Source organism: Ambystoma mexicanum, chromosome 3p, assembly GCF_040938575.1.
Source record: "Ambystoma mexicanum isolate Mex_15411 chromosome 3p, UKY_AmexF1_1, whole genome shotgun sequence".
NCBI classification, from domain to species: domain Eukaryota; kingdom Metazoa; phylum Chordata; class Amphibia; order Caudata; family Ambystomatidae; genus Ambystoma; species Ambystoma mexicanum.
The window spans coordinates 1185248083-1185269082 of NC_090925.1; the positions used below are offsets into that span (position 1 = coordinate 1185248083).

At 43.5% G+C, this 21000-nt stretch overlaps 1 protein-coding gene across 2 annotated transcripts in view; it reads left to right on the plus strand.

Annotated features, from left to right (window-relative positions):
* The window catches only part of LOC138579862 (uncharacterized), a 513147-nt gene that overhangs the window by 125107 nt on the left and 367040 nt on the right, over positions 1 to 21000 (plus strand). The window lies entirely within an intron of this gene.

Below are 21000 nucleotides of genomic sequence, written 5' to 3' on the forward strand. Positions count from 1 at the left end.
AGGAAAAAGTCTGCAAAACACATTTTGGGTAATTGGGTGTTGGAAAGAGGGGCTGGGAATGGTGCGAACAGAGTCTTGGACAGCAGGCTTGAGAAACCCATTTGGGGTTATTTGGTGACTGAAAGAGGGTTTGGCCAGATAGCTTGGGTTATTTGGTGACTGAAAGAGGGCTTGGTCAGGGTAGGGGAGTGTAATCTAGATGACATGGGGACATTTGCATAGGTGAAAAATAGGGTTGGTGGTCCATTTCGATGTTTGCAGATATCATTTGGCAAGTTGTGGTGTGGTGGTTGTGGCCAAGCACCTAGATTGGCATGGCCGTGCACCCAGGAATCTAGGCACTGGCCACAACCACCACAGTATAATACGGCCATTCACCCATGAATCTGGCCACTGGCCACACCCATTATAATAATATGTCTACAGAAATTGAATCCGGTCATTGGCTACAACCATTATAATAATATGTGTATAGTAATTATAGATAGTGTGTGGGCAGCATATAGTATTTGTGACATGGTGACATACTACAATTGAAGTGCAAATAGTACTTATGATTGCTGTACATGGTAATGAAGGAGAAATCTTTGCTTGATAAACCTTTGGGGGTATTTGGTAACTGAAAGAGGGTTTGGGCGGACAGCTTGGGTTTTTTGGTGACGGGGAAAGGGCTGTGGTGGACAGTTTGAGATACACATTTGGGGTTATTTTGTGACTGCACAAGGGCTTGGTCAGGGTAGGGGTGTGGAATCTAGATGATATGGGGACATTTGCAGAGGTGAAAAATAGGATTGGCGGTCCATTTCAATGTCTGCAGATGCCATTTGAATTGGGAGGTTCAGGGCAAGTTGTGGTGTGGTTGTTGTGTCCAGTGGCCAGAGTTTTGGGTGCATGGCCATATTATGCTGTGGTGGTTGTGGTTATTGCCTAGATTCTTGGGTGCATGGCCATAGGCCATAAGCCATAGGTCATGCACCCAAGAATCTAGGCACCCGCCACAACCACCACAGCATAATACGGCCACGCACCCAAGAATCTGGCCACTAGCCACACCCATTATAATAATATGTCTACAGAAATAGAATCCTGCCTTTGGCATCAACCATTATAATAATATGTGTATAGTAATTATAGATAGTGTGTGGACAGTATATAGTATTTGTAACATGGTGACACAATACAATTGAAGTGCAAATAGTATTTATGATTGCTGTACCATTGGGGGTTCAGGTTGAGTTTGTTGTACATGGTAATGAAGGAGACATCTTTGCTTCTTTTTCTGTGAATAAAACACTGTATAATATGTTAGGTAGGATAGTTTCCAATGACTCATTGCATACAGTTACATAGTCATGTACTTTTTAGACCCTCACAATCAGTACATTCTACGTTCTATGTTTAAAACAACATTACTGTGCATTCTGCACAGTTGCTGTTTTTGTTTGCATAATCATTGGGTCATTTGGAGAAAAAAAATATGTACAGTATTTAAAAAACCCTACTACATTTATTTGACATTACGTGTCACAGTATGTTTGTTTGAAGTGTGCAGTACATAAGGGAATGTTTAAGGTGCACAAATAAGTGTATTTGTTGTTACAAGCAGTGTTGGAGTAGGAAGAATCATAATTGTGTATTTGCAATGAAGTGAAATTAAGGGTATTTTTGAAGTACTTAGATATCTGTTGGCGTATTGAAACTGTTTTCCATTTCAAAAGCAGCATTGCAATACTATAGATTTAGTTAGATACCAGTTGGCGTATTCTAACTGTTGATATTGTTATAGTTCTGAAGAGTATTTTTTGAAGCAGTTAGATACCTGTTGGTGTATTCTAACTATGTTGCTTTTCAAAAGTAACATTGCAGTATTATGGATGCAGTTAGATACTAGTTGGCATATTCTATTTGTTGATAGTTTTACAGTTCTAAGGGTATTTTTTGAAGCAGTTCAATTGCTGTTGCGTTATTCTAACTATTTTGCTATTCAAAACTAGCATTGCAGTACTATGGATGCAAGTTAGATACCAGTTGGCGTATTATAACTGTTGATAGTTTTACCGTTCTGAATGGTAATTTTGGAAGCAGTTTGATTCCAGTTGGAGTATTCTAACTATTTTGCTATCCAAAAGTAACATTGCAGTATTATGGATGCAGCTAGATACCAGTTGGCGTATTCTAACTGTTGATAGTTTTACAGTTCTGGAGGGTATTTTTTTAAGCAGTTCAATTGCTGTTGGGTTATTCTAACTATTTTGCTATTCAAAATTAGCATTGCAGTACTATGGATGCAGTTAGATACCAGTTGGCCTATTATAACTGTTGATAGTTTTACCGTTCTGAAGGGTAATTTTGGCAGCAGTTTGATTCCTGTTGTTGTATTCTAACTATTTTGCTATTCAAAAGTAGCATTGCAGTACTTTGGATGTAGTCAGATAGCAGTTAGTGTATTCTAACTGTTCATATTTGTACAGGTCAGTGACTACACTTTGTAGACCCTCATAATCAGTACATTCTAAGTACTATGTTTGAAACAGCATTACTGTGTGTTCTGCACAGTTGTTGTTTCTGTTTGCATAATCATTAGGTCATTGGGAAAAACATCTGTACAGCATTAAAACAAGTACTACATGTATATCTGTTGGTGTATTCAAATTGTTTTCCATTTAAAAAACAGCATTACAGTACTGTATATGTAGTTATATACCAGTTGGTGTATTCTAACTGTTGATAGTTTTATAGTTCCGAAGGGTCTTTTTTGAAGTAGTTCGATACCTGTTGGTGTATTCATACTATTTTGCTATTCAAAAGTAGCATTGCAGTACTATGGATGCAGTTATATACCTGCTAGCATATTCTAACTGTTGATAGTTCTACAGGTCAGTGACTAAACCTTGTAGGCATTGTAAGTAATATGGTTGAAACAACATTACTGTGTGTTTTGCACAGTTGTTGTTTCTGTTTGCATAATCATTGGGTCATTGGGAAAAATATCTATACAGCATTAAAAAAGTACTACATTTATGTGAATTTAACTTTCACAGTAGTATGTTTGAAGTGTGCAGTACTTAAGGGAATGTTTAAAGTGCACTAACAATTTATAGTGTCACAGATCAGTGACTAAATTTAGGCTTAAGCAATATTAAGTAGGTATTTGATAGATTTTCTGGTAATCTTTGTTTTAGAGTAATGATGGCATATACCTATGTGCGTACACTCCAGAGTAAATACAACCCACTAGGGAATAAAGCCAAGAGATAGTATTGCAAGGATAACAAGGTTTTACTCATACAAAATACAAGTGTCAGCAAATAACTCTGATGCCCGAGAGTGTGCTGATCTTTCATCATCAAACAAGAGTTTATAAGTACAAAAAACGTAATCTCTGTACAGGACATTTTGGTGCTCCCGATTGGAGGCACGCTATACAAGGGCCTGCTCCATAGGCGATGCCAGGCGCTAATTGGCTGGTTCTTCCCCGTCGATCTTGGCGCACGTGGGTCAGCTGGGCTCATCCTGGCGGCGAAGGTCAGGGAAAACATTTAATACAATATATTTTATCTAAGCTAAACAACAGAACCCTGTTATTCATCCTTTATGGCAGGTACATGGGCATCACAGGAAAGGGGTGACAGGGAGAGTAGAGAATAAAATACAGTCACACTGACCCCTACATTCAGGGCTTCATCAATTCCACAGTTTCCACACCCAAGGTTTCCCCCCTGGGGTTTGATCTGTGATTTATCCTTCCCGGTACCTCATGTTACAAAAGACATGTATTGCTATTGGAGACATATAAAGGCTTTAGATCTGTGGTGTGCACCTTTCGGAAGGTTAGGGCTAGGGGGCTGGGTCATGAAGTGTGGCTGGCTCCAGCCTGGCCGAGTGGGGGTCAGAGGCCCAATGGCAGTTTAGTGGAGATGGATGGATGCAGCACTGGAGCCTGGTACTGTCTCATGCTCTTCGCATGGATAATGTCTGGAAGCAATACTAGATATTCGCAACACCGAAGGGACAGGAGGGAAATGGGCTTCCGTGGGAACAGGGTTCGTGCGGAGCAGGCCTTGTGTGTTGATAGCTTGGCACCTCTGTGTGAACTAGGGGAGCGTGCATTGCAGACCCTCCTCATTTCTTTTCTTGGCCTAATACAAAATGGAGCTGTGTGGTGGGGACAGGGCTAGTGCTATTTGCCTACATCTATGAGCTACAGGCCTTTATATGTGCCCTGGGGGTGGGGTGGATCCCCTCTTGTAGGTCATATCGCTTCGTATGGGATTGGCCTAACTTGGAAGCACCTAGGGGGGTGGGATAGGCTCATCTCCATCCCAACATTCACCACTTTCATTACTTCTATAGTAACTAATTCACCTCCCCCATGTTTGCGTTCATTTGCTCATCTTTCTGCTTCTTTCCAGGCTTGGGTACCCTTTATGGACATCCATGCTCTACATACGCTTCTCAAACTTTCCCTACACTGTGTATACTGTTGAGGTGTACAGGTCATGTATATGCATCCCCCATCCCCTGCTAAATCTACCCAAACTTCTTTGTAATTCTCAGGGTCTGGCGGGGGTGCAATAGTTTTGTGATATAGTGTGTCCACCTCATCCCCATGGCCACCATATATTGCAACTATACGATATTTAGGGTCATCATTTTGATATGTTTGTATTTCTACTTCCAGTGTATCAAGAGGTACCTTCTTATTATTACTATTCCCAATTGTCACCATCATCGTTGCACTATTAGGTACTGCTTTGGTACAACAACGGAGACCCAACTGACACACGCAGAAAATCACCAAAATAAACATGATGATAGGGATCAGCATCTTCACAGTTGTTCCAAGCCATGATAGTACCCAGTCGAATTCCATGTTTACCCAGTCTCCTTCTTGTATTCTTGCTTCCTTTTTCATTTTCACTTCAAGTTCATGCACCTCTGCTATTACGTGTGATAGTGTTCCATTTTCAGCATCTGTAGAAGGTAGAAATGTGCAACATGAACTCCCAATCTTTTTGCAGAACCCACCCTCCATGATAGTGCGGAGGTCGACGACATACCTGTTCTTCATTGTCATTAACCTAAGTGCTCTCATTCCACTTGGATGACGTTGAACCCTTTTTCAGTGTCATTTGCTAACTGGACCAGCGAACAATTTGGAGCCACTTGGCGTTAGCCCTGGTTTGGATGCTGGGCACAAGGGATGCAACAAATGTCTCTGCTGAGCTGAAAAGCTTATAATCATCAGGTATTCATGCAAGCAGATCGGAGGAGTCTTGGGATAAGTAATTGGAGGACCACTTCTTTCTGATCAGTCGATCATGGTGCTTTTCTTCTAGAAGGACATGGAAGCATGGGGGTGACACAGTAAGCATTATTTCTGTTGTCTCAGTTGTTGCTTGTCCTTCGTCAGGCAATGATCCCCCCTTCAGGTGCTCCTCGGGCACTACCAACAGGGCTGAATGCAGCATTGAAAGCGAACAATAGCCCCTCCATGAGGACGGGAGGTACAAGTATGCCTTTTTGCTGCAGACCCAGAAGAAGTCCATCAGCGCCACAGTTCCCTTTCAGAGGTCTGGAATGAACAATGTTCTGTTGCATTGTTTGTTGGACCCTACAGGAACAGTTCCTTCACTGTAGAAACAAAGTTCATCATTTTCATCTTGTTGTATTTTCACTGGCTTCTCAATTGCGGTAAACCATGTCAATTTTGTGACATGTTCTGTCCATATTTGCGCACATGATTTGTCTGCAAAGGCTAATGTTTCTTCGGAATAACCATAGAGTCCTTCTGCTTCACACATGAAAGTTGCTTCTTGCCACTTGTTTTCTGTGAAACTTGTTCCTTTTATGGGCATGAAGGGTTCCTAGAAGCACTTGGGATCGGTTGAGCCCACGTTGCATTTGCGAATGTCCGTATCAAGGAGTTTTAGCTTAACGCTGTGTGCCTGAAAAATGCCCTTTATCCTACATAGTGCAAGGTGGATGAGACATTGGGTTTCTTCTAAGAGTACCTCTTGCAGCACTAAAACCTTGCGTGCCCCAGATGCGTGTTGTATTAAGGCGAAAACGTGGCAAATCCCATTAGTCGTTCATCTTCCCATTGTACTCATGTCAGAGTACCAATTATTTGAGTGGCCGGGATGGTGAAGGTCTTCCACCTTATTTAAACCTAGACCATGATATGCATCATATTTATTTTGGCATGTTTGCCATTTTCTTCTGTCACTGCGCCCCGGAAATTGTCTTCCTTCTAACATTGTTCTATATGATCTACTTCTGTGACATAGTGACCTTTGTACACATGGTGTCAGCAGTTGAAACATTACACTATTACACAATGTGGGTGCTACAGGTAGTATTTGTGGAATTTGACATGGTGTGGTTTACCCCCAGTACATACTGCTCGGTGCTTGTTAGTGAAACATCCTTATTTACATTCTTGCTTTCATTCAGGGTTGGGAAATGGAAGGAAATTATAACCATGTTAGGGGCTGGAGCGGACAACATGTTTAATACTGAGGAAGATGGTTGGAGACTAAATACCATAGAGGGTATAGGAGTGGCATTTGGGGCCTCTGGTGACCCTTCAGTTACATTTTCAGTGGATACAAGAATACCTGGGACCCTTCTCATTGTATTTTTGTGCAAAGTGGTGAGGTTAAAGATATATTGTCATTCCAGTTCCACTTATGTCCATCCCATACCCACTTTCCCTCCTCCCCCGTCTTTAAGATGGGTCTCCCAGATAAAAAGATGCTCCCCAATAAATACCCAATATAAACATCAGCAAAATAAACATTACTGAGAACCTCATTCCACAATTGTAAAACTAATCCTATTCCTACTGCTATATCCATTTGCATTTTCATTCAGTGGTGACATAATTTCCATAGTCGTGGCACCTGCGGAGAGGGAGAGAATGGGATTGGTAAATGGAGGTGGAAGAGGGGAAAGACAGAGAGAGAGAGAGAGAGAGAGAGAGAGAGATAGTTGTTGTAGCCAATGCTTTAGCAGCAATGCATGTTTTTTCCTACATTTTCACATGCACAAATACAAAATGACCTAGAGCGACTTATATTGAGGTAGTTGTAGCTGTTGGTTCCCCTGTTTGGAAATTCAGGGGGGCATTGCCCTGTGCCTTCCAAACATCTGAAAGGTGGATCCAGTATCACAAACCCTTCACTTATACAGCAAGTGGGGTTGTTAGGCAGAATCATATGAAGTACCCTTTGGCAACACCACACACAATTAAGACTACAAGTGACAGTACCAATTCACCTTTGGTACAAGCCTGTACTACACAGTAAAGTGGTAGCAATGGCTGAGCAGCCAAACGTATCTCAAGAGTAAAGTGAGCAGTATCAATAGTTACACAAAGGACAGTAATTACTATGGTTCAAACAAACACTGACTCAAGTTTTCCGAGTAAAAGAATATATATTTATTTACAAATCAGCTTGTAAAACAATTCACTAAGTGACGCAGCAGAAAAATCACACTCTTAGTATACTACACAACCCCCAATCAATTCTGGACAAGTTAGACTCAAAATGAGCAAATCGGCACTCCAGCGATTTAAAAGGTAGGGAAAGACAATGTTATACAAAATTAAGCTGCACCAACAAGTAAGTAGGCATGGCAATCTAGAAAAGGCTTGCTACAATGAGGATTCAAATCAATAGGCCTGGGCCAATGTTAATGGTACAGAGTCTTTGCAGAGGATCACACAGTTCAGAGTAGTTTGCGGTTAATTATTTGCCGAGAGTTCGAAACGAAGTTGGTCGGAAGAAAAGTTACTTAAAAGAGTAGAGAAGGACAATCCCTCGGATTGGCGAAAGATTTCAAACACTTTCACCATGGTCGGACGGATCGTACAACCGGGTTAGGACAGTACCTTAAATGAAGAAGAAGGCTGTTGCTGAGGCAGAAGTTCCTGGCAGGTCCTGCAGGCTCACAGTTCCTGAAGTGACTGTCAGATGACACGAAGTAGGAAGACTGGAGGGACCTGCACTGCCCAGGGAAGAAACCAGCAGCAGAGCAAAAGCAACAAATAAAAGGTGCGCTCCTTGAAACCCAAACAGGGTCTGGTCCTCCTGGCTATCCGGTTCACTGCAGCTGTGCACAACAAAATCGACCAGGGGAGGGATGCCTTGCTTGGTGTTTGGCGAACTGGTTGGTCCCACCAGCTCAAGGGAAGAAGATCCCTTGCAGATCTTCTCTGTCATTGAAATTTGGAGATTCGGACCCGCAGCAGGACTTCACCAGGAGTCATGGTAGTGGTTCAGCTTCTCTTCAGTTCTCTCGATCCAGTGGCGACTCTGTCTTCCAAGCCCCAGAGTCCTGCTTTTTATGCAGTTTTCCCCCATTACACAGCCTGGCTGTCAATCACACAGCAGGGTGGCTGTCCTGGCGGGACAGTCACCACAGCTAATCATACAGAATGCGACATGGGTCTCCAAGGAGACCTTGTGCAGGGAGTCTCAAACCCCTCCCTCACATCCTGTCCCCCTCAGACATTCAGGCGCCTAAGGAGGGCTTCTGTGCAGAAGCCCGCCAAAGGAGGGTGAACAAAGGAACCAAACCTGGTTTGGCGCGCAGAGTAAAACACGAGAAAGACCTTTGCAAAAATAAATTCCGAATAAACCCAACCGGAACCAAATAAAAGTAAATGGGGTCCAGCGGATTTGAGATCGAGGCTACTAACTTATCCTAAAACAGTACCAAGCTATTTACATAGACCGTGGTAGGAAAGATAGGGTAGATACCACTGCCACCAGCCAAATCTTAACGAAAGGGGAACAAAATAATGTTCCATGAGAGACAGACAAAAAGGGATAAATATTAACCCTTTCCAGTACTCTATAGAAGATAGTTTGTACTGGGTCTGTGAATTTAAAAAGACTAATCAAGTCAATGACAACTTTACATGTTCTGAGAGACAGTAGTCAGTCCCAGAATATGGAGTTTAAAGTGGGAAGTCTGAAAAAAGACAACCCTGTGTCACTGCACTAAGGGTATTTGTATTTGTATTTTATTTAATTTATATAGCCTTTAATCCAAAGTGCTTTACATGAGTACATGAGAACAAGCAAAAATACAACAAGCATAAGATGGCAATTGAATCACAACACGAAAACAGTATAAGGAACAATTTACAATATTGCTGAGGTGAGGAGGGAGTGGAGAGGGACAGAGGTGTGCAGGGGAATGGGAGGTATTAGTGGAGGTAAGAGCAGAAGTAAGAGGGAAGGCAAGAAGGTGTGAGGAAGAAGAGGGGAAAGAGTAAGACTAGATGAGAGCCGGGGGTGTGGTAGAAGGGGGTAGAGAGGATGGGAGGGTAAGGAAGAGCAGGAGTAAGAGGTGAGGAATGAGGCAGTAGGGGAAGAAGGAGAGGAAGCAAAGGGTGTTAGGGAAGGGAGTGGAAAAGATACGATTTTAGAGAAGAGCAAAAGGAAGTCTAGGAGGGAGAAGAGCGGATGTGGAGGGGGAGGCGGTTCTAGTCGAAGGGAGCGAGGAGTTGGAAAGAGCGGAAGCGGGAAGGGGTGCATGGTGGTGGTGGAGGAAGAGAGAGTAGGAAAAGATTAGCAGAGTGGTGTGAACGAGAAGGGGTATAGAAACTAAGAAGGGGGAGAGGTGGGGGGGGCAAGACCATAGAGGGATTTGAAAACAAGACAGTGGAACTAGAATTTGAGCTGGGATTGAAAAGAGAGCCAACCTAGAGAGATGAGAGAAGAGGGGATGGAATCAAGAGGTGAGAGAAGGCAGAGGGAGCGGATGGCAGAGTGGTAGACAGATTTGAGTGGGGAGAGATGAGAGGAGGGGAGTCCAAAGAGAAGGGAGGAACAGTAGAAAAGACTGGAGAAGATGAGGCAGGTGATTAAGAGTTTAGTAGCGTGAAAGGTTAGGAGGGGTCGAATTTTACGAATGTTGTAAAGGTGAAAGCAACAAGACTTGGCAGGGAGAGAAATGTGGTGAGATAGAGAAAGGTGAGGGTCAATAGGAAAACCAAGGTTATAGGCATGGGGAGAGAAGGAGAGCTGGGAGGGGGGAAGTTATTGGATGGTGGAAGGGAGGGAGGAGGAAGAGTGCTGGCAGGGAAGAACAGGAGTTCAGTTTTTTCAGCATTAAAAGTAAGTAAGTGAAAAGACATCCAGGATTTAATAGCAGAAAGGCAAGAAGAGAGCAGGAGCTCCTTCCATCTACTGCTGGAGCAGTAGCCAGCTCTGCATCGACGCCCCCGAGCCCTGCCTGACTCCAGGTATGTCACAAGCCTCCCTCAGCTGCATATTGGAAGTCTGCAGCACGAGCGTGTGTTTTGGAGGCAACCCGCGGCAGATTATTTAATAATATCCGCGCCGCACCAGCATTGCCTAGTGGCCTTTTCCAGCCAGGATTTGCCCCCTTATTGCACTCGGAGTGCATCCAGCTACCATTGGGACCCACGAGGTCTGCACCATTCCAAGATGGCCGACCGTCACATCTTCACCCCTCTACTCGGCCCCACAGCCCTGCAAGCATCGTGATTGGCCCCTCTCCCCTACTTGGGAGCCAACCACAAGCCGGCAGGCTTCGAGCCGGCCCACCACGAAGGCACACACAAAGGCACTGTGCCTGTCTCTAGCCTGTCTACGCCGTCGAGCATAGGGCTAGAACCCCTGCCCACCTTCTCTGGGGTAAGCATACTGCCCCTTTCAACAACCTTCTCCTAACCCATTAGCCAGCGAACTGAACTGTCTCAAGCCATCACTGACCCGGTATACATGAACCTCTTATCATTGCTACCTCCGAGGTCTCCACTGCACAGTGGTGCACTTGAACTGCCACAAAATGCTTCAGTGCCCTACTTGTATCCACCTAACCAATTACAGACCACTAGTCCTATGCAGCCATTAGTAATGGTCTTAGCACTGCATTAGCATTATTATCCAACCCTCTCCTGCTTCATATTAGCAACATGTATCGTCACCTGCATTCTGCCCTGGCCATGCCTTGCTGTATTCTGCATCTGATAACTGTATCTACAGTACGGTCTACCATAGACCACTGTGACATTGTGTTGTGCCTTATGGTCGCTTAGAGACCACTGTGACACTGTGTTGTGCCTTATGGTCGCGTAGAGACCACTGTGACATTGTGTTGTGCCTTATGGTAACTTAGAGACCACTGTGACACTGTGTTGTGCCTTATGGTCGCTTAGAGACCACTGTGACACTGTGTTGTGCCTTATGGTCGCGTAGAGACCACTGTGACACTGTGTTGTGCCTTATGGTCGCTTAGAGACCACTGTGACATTGTGTTGTGCCTTATGGTCGCTTAGAGACCACTGTGACATTGTGTTGTGCCTTATGGTCACTTAGAGACCACTGTGACACTGTGCTGTGCCTTATGGTCGCTTAGAGACCACTGTGACATTGTGTTGTGCCTTATGGTCGCTTAGAGACCACTGTAACATTGTGTTGTGCCTTATGGTCGCCAGAGACTACTGTGATACTGTGTTGCCCAACTGATACTGCATCTAACCCACTCTCGCCTACCCAGCTCAATATGTACGCCACACATACATTGTACCTCTTCATAGGCTTAGTCCACACCTTACTGACCAGTAGTACTGACTACTCTATGCCCGCAGGGCAACCCAACAACCATATCATGGAACATAGACACACCATCACACATGCTACTCCCCCCGAGATCATACTCAGACAGTACAGACTCAGAACACAGACATTCCCATTAGCATTCCCCTCAACACCAATGCAGGTCACACTCAGGAACTTACGCATAAGCTCTCGCACTCACATCAAGACCTGGCCACCATACACTATCACCCATAAACACCCTAACAGTGCTCCAACGCTCGCTCCAACCTCACATGACCAGCGTAAAGTCGGACACCACTTGACTAGCAAGCCTACACACACTACCAAAAAGTCCATCACTATTACCGACCTCAAGCCACCACAACCAAAAAAGTTCCAACACCTTAGATGTGCTTTATTAAATGTTCGCTCACTCAACACCCACGCTTTAGAAGGTAATGACATTATTACCAACCAGGACCTAGATATGTTAGCCATAACAGAAACTTGGCTGCATTCGGCCGCTGGCCCGACTATCAGCTTAGTTGTACCATCAGGATACTCGATCCTAAGACAGGATAGATTAACCAAAATAGGAGGTGGAGTTGCACTGATTTTTAAAGACACCTTAGCCTTAAGACAGACTCCCACCTCCGGGGAAGACACCATTGACATCCTCTCAGCCAAACTTACCCTCTCTCCCAAAAATACTGTAAACATTCACGTCATATATAGACCCCCAGGCCCTGCTAATAACTTCAAAGGCATAGTCAACCATTTTCTTGGAAAAAAACATCAAACAAACTTCCAAAACACTGTTTCTAGGAGACCTAAACCTTGGATATAATGACAAACTTGACAAAGAAGCTACCACTCTCGCAAGAAACCTCACAGATCTAGGATTCACACAAATAGTCACTGCCCCGACCCATAATAAAGGCCGTATCTTAGACTGGGTGGCAGATCACAACTGTGGATCCACTCTCAACTCTAACACAGCCCTTCCATGGTCTGATCACAACTGCCTCCAATTCTGCATCCCCATATCATCTTACTCCAAACCTCTAAAACATGCACCGGCCACGCTAGCCAGAAGTGCCAAAAAACTTACAGCTGACAATATACGTCCCTTTCTCAACAACCCTTGCCTAGCACCCCCGTTCTCCTCCAACCCCAACACTCTAGCAGAGATCTTCAAAAACACCCTCGCCTTGGCCATCAACACCGCAGCCCCTCTTGAAAACAAAAAAGAAAAGAAATCGTTTCACTCTAACTCATGGTTCACTGACGACCTACTAAATCTTCGCCAATGTAAGCACCAAGCCCTCAAAACATGGCAGGCCAATCCCTGTGAGGCCACCAAAGTAGACTTTCTTTGTATCTCTAAAAAATACAAAAATGCTATATTCAAGGCAAAGTCAGAAACCTACAATAAACGTATCATGGAAGCCAACTCCCACTCAAAAGAGCTTTTCACCATCTTTAAAGAGCTCACTATCCCCCCAATCTGCACAGATGAGATTGTTAAGGATGAAGCCTGGTGCAATAGCATCCAAACAGCGATGTTAAATAAAATAGACATTCTCCAAAATAAAATAGCAGAACACTGAACAAACCCCCAACAGACCCTCTCCGTCAATACCGCCAAAGATAAGCACACCTCAAAATTCTATTTTTCGCCAATCACCGAGTCGGACACTCTCCACATCCTCAAACAGCTCAAACCATCTCAATGCAAAGGCGACATATGCCCCCCCAACATAATTAAAGAGTGTGCGGCACCCCTCGCACCGATCATCACAGCATTCATTAATGCCTCATTCAAGACAGGTAATGTCCCTGACAGCCTTAAAGAGGCGTGGGTACGCCCACTTTTAAAGAAACCAACCCTGGACCCCGCCCAACCTAACAATTACCGGCCCATTACAACGGTTCCATTTCTCCTAAAAATCCTAGATAAAGCTGCACACATGCAGATACAGGCCTACCTGGAAAACAACTCTGTCCTAGGTAAAAGGCAGTCCGGATTCCGTAAAGGTCATGGCACTGAAACCGCTTTACTAGATCTGAAGAATCAAATCACCCTAATCTTAGATAAAGGCAAGCCGGCCCTCTTGCTCCTCCTAGACCTTTCGGTGGCATTTGATTTAGTCGATCATGCCATTCTCACGTACCACCTAACTCAGGCCGCTCATTTCTCCAAACAAGCCACAAACTGGATTACCTCCTTCCTCGAAGGTGGAGTGATGAAAGTGTTTTCCGATATAGCCAACGCAGAGCTTACCACCATCAGGTATGGAGTCCCTCAGGGCTCATGTACAGCTCCCACCCTCTATAATCTTTTTACCAAACCTCTCTTTGATAAATTGGACGCACTTGGGATCACATACACCAACTACGCTGATGATACCCAAGTACTCCTCCCGCTCACAGGACGCTACCTTCAGGACGCAGCCACCTTCCGAAATATATATGCCACCATCCAAGCATGGATGGCCACGAACGGCCCATGTCTTAACGGTGATAAAACCGAAATTCTCATCCTTGGCCAAAAATCCACTCTCAAGAACCTTGACCCACTATACACAAACTTCTGCATAGACAATTGTGTCATCCCAGTTCTACCTTCTGTTAAAACACTAGGAGTCCACATTGACGCATCACTATCCATGGACAAGCAAGTCAACTCCATTGTCTCTGCCTCCGCCCTGAGCACTAAGCTCATTAATGCCATTAAACCTTTCCTAACCAAAGATAATTGCTTATCTATTGCCAGAGCCACCATTGGAGCCAAGATAGATTATTGTAATGCGCTATTGGCTGGCACTTCCAACACCAATCTCAATAAACTCCAAACAACACAAAATAATGCACTAAGAGCAGCCCTCAATATACCTAAACGGGACCACATTGCGCAAGCCAGAAAGGCAGCACATTGGCTACCTGTCAAAGAGCGCATTATATTCAAAATACTTACCACTGCACACAAGTGTATTAACCTATCCGCACCCTCATACCTGTCTGATACTCTAGTCAGATCGCACTCCACTAGACCAACCAGACAATGCCACACCAACCAACTTAGGGTCCCACGCATCAAACGAGCTAGAGCAGGTGGAATAAGCTTCCCATACATTGCCCCGAAGCTATGGAATGCACTACCTAGCACACTCAGAGCAGAAACCTCTCTCACTGCCTTCCGAAAAAAACTGAAAACCACCTTGTTCAACTAACTCCTCCTACGACATCATCTCCTATCTTCTCCTTACTACTCTCTTGCAACTAAGTAATGACTTCATTGTATGTATAACAAGTCATGTCTGTAACAAGCGCCACGATGCCCTCCGGGCTGCATGTGCGCTTAACAAATGCGAATAAATAAATAAATAAATAAATACATAAATAAATAAGAGTTTATTGTGAATGTCGGGAGAGAAGGAAGAGAAGGAGTGGAAAAGCTGTGAATCATCAGCGTAGAAATGGTGCAAGATACCAACAGAGGAGATGCTAGGAGCTAAGAAGGAAGTGTAGAGTGAGAAAAGAAAGGGGCCAAGGACAGAACCATGGGGAACTCCGTGCTTCAGAGGATATGTGGGAGAGGTGGAGCCACCCCAGGAGATAGAAAAGGTGCGGTTAGAGAGATAAGAGGAGAGCCAGTTGAGAACAGTGTCTTTGAAGCCAAATGAGGAGAGGGAATTGAGGAGAAGAGGACGGTCAACAGTATCAAAAGCAGCAGAAAGGTCAAAGAGAATAAGAATGGAGCAGTGTTTTTAGTAGCGTGCAGAGAGGAGAGAGATAAGAACAGAGATGAGGGCAGTTTCAGTTGAGTGCAGAGGGCGGAAGCCAGATTGGGTAGAGGGAAGGAGGGAGTGGTTAGAGATGAAGGAATAGAGTTGAGAATAGACAATGTGTTCGAGAAGTTTAGAGAGGAAGGGTAGGAGATAGATACGGCAATAATTGGAAGCAAAGTGGAGATTAGCAGAAGGTTTTTTGAGAATAGGGATGATAGTCGCGTGTTTAAAAGGAGTAGGAAAGGTGGAAGTTGAAACACACAGTAAAAAGATGATGCCTATGGAGTAGGTGAAGCTCCACAGTCTATGAACACAAAAATGTTAAGCACACACAGCAAAACACATGTAAGAGTGGGAAGAAAGGCTCATACTCTTACCAGGTGAACAAAAAAAATCCTAGAAATCCAGCAAAGCTGCTGAGGGACTCAGTAGGTAAGGGAAATTAGCCATTCTGGAGAATTCTCCATAACAGGGTTGCAGTACACTAATTTGTATGTGCCGTGGAAGCTTGGGGTGTTCCACTTCTGAACGAAACTCTGCACATAGATCCATTCTCCTGGCAGTGAGGGCAGGGCAAGGGTGCTCTCTGATGGAGTACCTGTGGTTCTTTCTCTGTCCTCTGTGTGTGAGGGCACAATGTATTTGGATATACATCTTATTGCATGTGTGAGTTGGGTGAGGTACTGTTTGCATTCCTCTCCTAGGACATTGACTGTTCTGTATGCATCAGATACTCCCCTTACTGGTTACAAAGGCATTTGCATGCGTCGACCAGTCACTATTTCATGGGGGGACAGGTGGTGGTCCTTGCTAGGCTGTGTGAGTAAATGAAACAGTGCCAGGGGCAGGCAGTAGACCCAATTTTTCTTTAGGGTGTTGCATAGTTTGGATAATCTACTCTTGAGGAGGCTGTTTATTTTCTCCTCCACTCCATTCGCTTGTGGGTAGTAAGTTAAGCACGTCTTATGTTTTATCCCTAAGAAGGACGTTACCTCTTTAAACTGTTCATTAAAGAAGTGTGTTCCATTATCTGACCGTATAACCTCACATACTCCCCATCACGGGAATACTTCGCTGACAAGGAATTTTGAAGCACACTTTGCATCCGGGTGGGCATAGGGCCTTGCCTCCACCTACCGGGAGAATGGAAAAACCACCACAATCAAGTATCGGACCCCATTGCTCTTTTTTCCCATGTCTGCATAGTCAACGTGCAGTTCACGTTGACAGTTGGTACATTGGATCACCATTTGGGTCAGGTACTCCTGCAAATTTGGAATGAACCAATCTTCCTGGAGATCAGCAGCTATATGTTGCTTTGAACTGTGTGCTGGAAAATGCAGTTGTTCAAATGCTATGTATAGTAGCTCAACGGGCATGACAACCTTTCCTGTTGCTTGTTGTCTCCATAGCAGATCAGTTGGTAATTGGGTACATCCGCGTTTATGCCACAGATCTTGCTCTGCAGTTGGTGTCTGCTCTGTAGTTCTATTAATTGTGCTATCGGGAGTGCTGTGTATTTGTTTGTTTTCTGTGTTGAATCTTTGCTTGCTAAAATACATTCTACACCCATGTGTACCGGGAGATATGTTGCTTGTAGGGCCGCCGCATCTGCAGCTGCTCTCCCCAAAGATATTTAGTCTGTGTTTTGTGTGTGTGCCAGGAATTTGACAACAACCACCACAGAAGGTTCTGCAAGGTCCAAAATCAATTTGTTTAATAGCTGTGGATGCTCGAAGAGCTTTGATTAGAGCTACAAATTCTGCCGCCTGTCTGGAATACTCCCCATCCTCCATTCTCACTACAGCTGCCCCTACATGTTTTTTGCCTGTCTCTTGATCGATGGATGCTGATCCATTGATGAAGAACATTTCCCCCTCCTCTAGGGCATACTCTTTTGCATTTGGTGTGTCATCTCCTTCTCTCTCATATGTGGCACAGTCATGCTCTTGCATGTCCTCAACAGTGCATGGTTCTGTAAGGAATGTGGCAGGATTTACTGTTTTGCTTCTCACCACATGGAAATTTGGATTGGACAGAATCATTTCAGAAGCTGATACTCTCTGTGTAGTCAGGGTGGATTTTGACTGTTCCAATATTGCAAACAGTGAGTGCTCAACGTAAAGAGTTATGGAGCACCCCATGACAATGGCTGAGCTTTTTTCAATGACAAAGTCCGCAGCTGTGAGCGCCTGTTCGCAAGCAAACTGACCTTGCATGACCGAGTTGCGTGTGCCACTGTAATAGGCCAGTAGTTTGTGTCCCATAGAGCTTTTCTGTGTTATTACTGTGGTCATGACGGTACCATTTGAATGTGAGAACAAATAGAATTCTTGGGCCTAATCAGGGATCGCTAGTACTGGAGCTGTTGAGATCAGATTCTTTAGGTCATTGAATCCTGTTATCATTTTTGCTGTCCATTTAATGGGTGTTGTTTCTTATTGTGCTTCGTTGAGCCCTTGCAGGAGTGGCCTGATTTATGCTGCATAGTCTAAGATCAAGGCTTTGCAGTAATTGCAGAGCCCCAAGAACTTCTGCATTTCCTTCACTGTGTTCAGTTTGGCAATGGACCGCACTGTTGCCACTCTGTCTGGAATTATTCTTTTACCATCTTTGGAAATGAGCTGGCCCAAGTACAGGACCTCTGCCAAGCAGTACTGGAGTTTGTTCTTGTCTACCTTGTACCCTTTTTGCGCCAGCAGTTGGGGTAAGACAAAGGAGTACCTTTGACAGCTCTGCTTGCTGTTGCTGCAAACCAGCTGGTCATCCACATACTGTATGATCATGCTGGGGGACCTGAATGTTACCACAATCTTTGTCCAGTATTCTATTGAAGATGCTGGGGCTTTTAAAGTACCCCTGGTGTAAGTGACGGTGCTCGTATCGCTTTCCTCCCAGGGCGAATGCTGTAAGGTACTGTGATTCTGGATCAATGAGCACTGAGAAAAATGCAGTTTTCAGATCCACCACAGTGAAGTGGGTGGCCTGTTTCGAGATGCTGCACAGGATGGAGGCAGGGTTAGGAACAAGAGGACATTCTTTCTATACAGTATCATTAAGGGGGCGAAGGTCCTGAATCATCCTCCAATTGTATATTTCTAATTGATTGTTGCTGTAATCCATTAACTGTTCAATTCACACCAATTCATGAAAAAATTCACTTCCGTATTAAAGGCATACTAGAAATAATGGAGTTTTTGAAATTTTGTACAATTTCCTTTATTGAACCTCTTGGTCCTCATGAGTGAACAAATGTTCATAGCATTAACTCAACGCGTTTCGGGGTTTAGGTTGATCCCCTTCTTCAGGAGTTGTTCACCTGCTTTCACACTCTCTTTCTTTATCTATTTTCTCAATCACCTATAACATATAATGCTACAATTAGATTCTGTATTTTTGTAGTAAATTACTCTGTCATGTTATCATAATCACTTTTTGCAGTAATGATCATTTAGATGATCACTTATCTCTAGGGGGTCTCATTATAATCAGCGGTCTGGTGTTTAGTTGACACAGAGTGTCAATCGCCTTAACTTGTAAAAAATCTAAGACCAATTTAAAAAGACGAGCTAACTGTTTGTAATAAAAGGAATGATATGTATAGGTATAGATCTCTTATTATAAGAAACAACAAAGAAACCGTGATCTGTTGTTCCACAGTCTATCACTCACTAGGAATATATCTAGGTACCAATTACCTTGAGGTCTCAGGTCCATGCCTCAACTTAGGCGGTGTGGAGTTCAAATTGTAGACCATTTACCATTGTACAGGAGCTCTAATCTGTATCAAAATATGGGTTTTATCAGCAGCCTCTGGTGGTGTTTGTTCCACAAAACGGAATTCCGCTTAGGTGTATGTATCTAGTGGGAGTTATGGAAAATAATGATGAGTCAAAGTTACGTTTAAATGTACGGTTATAAAGTCCTTTTAGTAGTGGCTATAATTCAATCAGTGCATTCCCATGGATTTGTTGCCACTCACCTCTTCTTGGAGTCAATGTGCACCCTTAGATGAAACGCCATTCAGCTTCTTGCGGTGTTCGTGCTGAGAAGCTAAAATGACTGTTTGTTTATAATATGACATCATCACGCCATGGCGTGATGACATCACGGTCACTACACGTCAGCGAGTGACATCATGACGTCCGCGCATGACGGTAACGTTTATCCGAATATACGCTCGTTATGATCAACATAATTGACAACGGTAGAATGTTCTGTGTGTTTTTGGACATTGTGTATGTCACCATTCAATTAAAACATATGTGATGTCAAGGAGAAAAGATAATATGTTCATGTGTTTATGCAATCTTAAAAAACCTTTTTGGAAAAGGAAGCATGATAATCACGAGGGGCAATGGTAATATCCCCATAGTTCAAATGTGTTCAGAAAGGCATTAAAATGAAGCATCTAAATGTTCATTACTGGATTATGGCAACATGCTCACATACTGAGTTGTACATTCTTCAGTCATTAAGTTTCTGTGTCCCACGTGTGCCACATTGTTGTACATTGGTAACAAGATATAAAAATATACATTGCATTAGTTTCTTGTCATAACAGATCTGATTAAGTCTCTATAATCCTTATTTGTAACACTGTAGTGCAGTGATGGCAAGATATAAAATTGTATATTTCATCGTTGGGAGAAAAAACTTAGGGTTAACGTAAGGTTGGTAATACTGATGGTTTTGTACTGAAGATTGACTCTTCCTGTGCCTCTGAAATCTCATATCATATCTATGGCACTGTGTCACTAAAGTCTCATTTATTTCATAAACCTAATTAGTGCCTAGGCTTGGGAGGAGGTCCCCAAAAGTCCCTTTTCATTGTTTTTTTTTAGAAAGCAGGCCAAACTGTACTCCTCATTCATTCCATTTGGTATGTGACTGTTTAGTTTATCTATCCAAAAGATTTCTCTTTGGATCCATCAATTTCCCATGGTTGCCTCCTCTTTGGGATTTCTTCACGACTTCCAGTATTATGACTTTTAATTGTGCTATACTGTGTTTTTCCATTGCGAAGTGTCTGGCTACTGGTGAATGTATATTGTTAGTCCTTTTGTTGCTCTTATGTTCGTTCTAGCATTCCTTTGCCTTTCTCTGGGTTTGTCCCACGTAGTAAATCCCGCAGGGGCAACTTAGTCCGTAGATGACGGATTTTGTGTTGCATGTTGCAAATCGTGTAATGGAATTTTGTTACTATTATTTGGGTGTCTCTCATAGCTGCCCTTCATTATATTGTTGCAATTACCACAACTTAGGCATGCAAAGGTGCCTGCTTTTTTCTTTATTAGAGTTTGTTGACTGTCCATTCTGGGTCTTTCAGCTTTCACTAGTTGGTCCCTAAAGTTACGTCCTCTCTTGGACGCAATTATGGGCGGTTCAGGAAAGAGTCTCTTTAGTGTGGGTCTAGTTCAATAATCCTCCAATTTTTCTTAATCATTCGTGTTATATGACGGCTTTGGGCTGAGTATCTTAATGCGTACAAAAATGGAATTTCCTTGGATTTATTTTTAGCAATTAGTACGTTTTTTCTATCTAACATCTGTGTTTTTTCTTCTGCTTTCTTAATCGTAGATTCTGGATACCTCTTTTTTTAATATTTTTCGGTCATCCGAGCATTT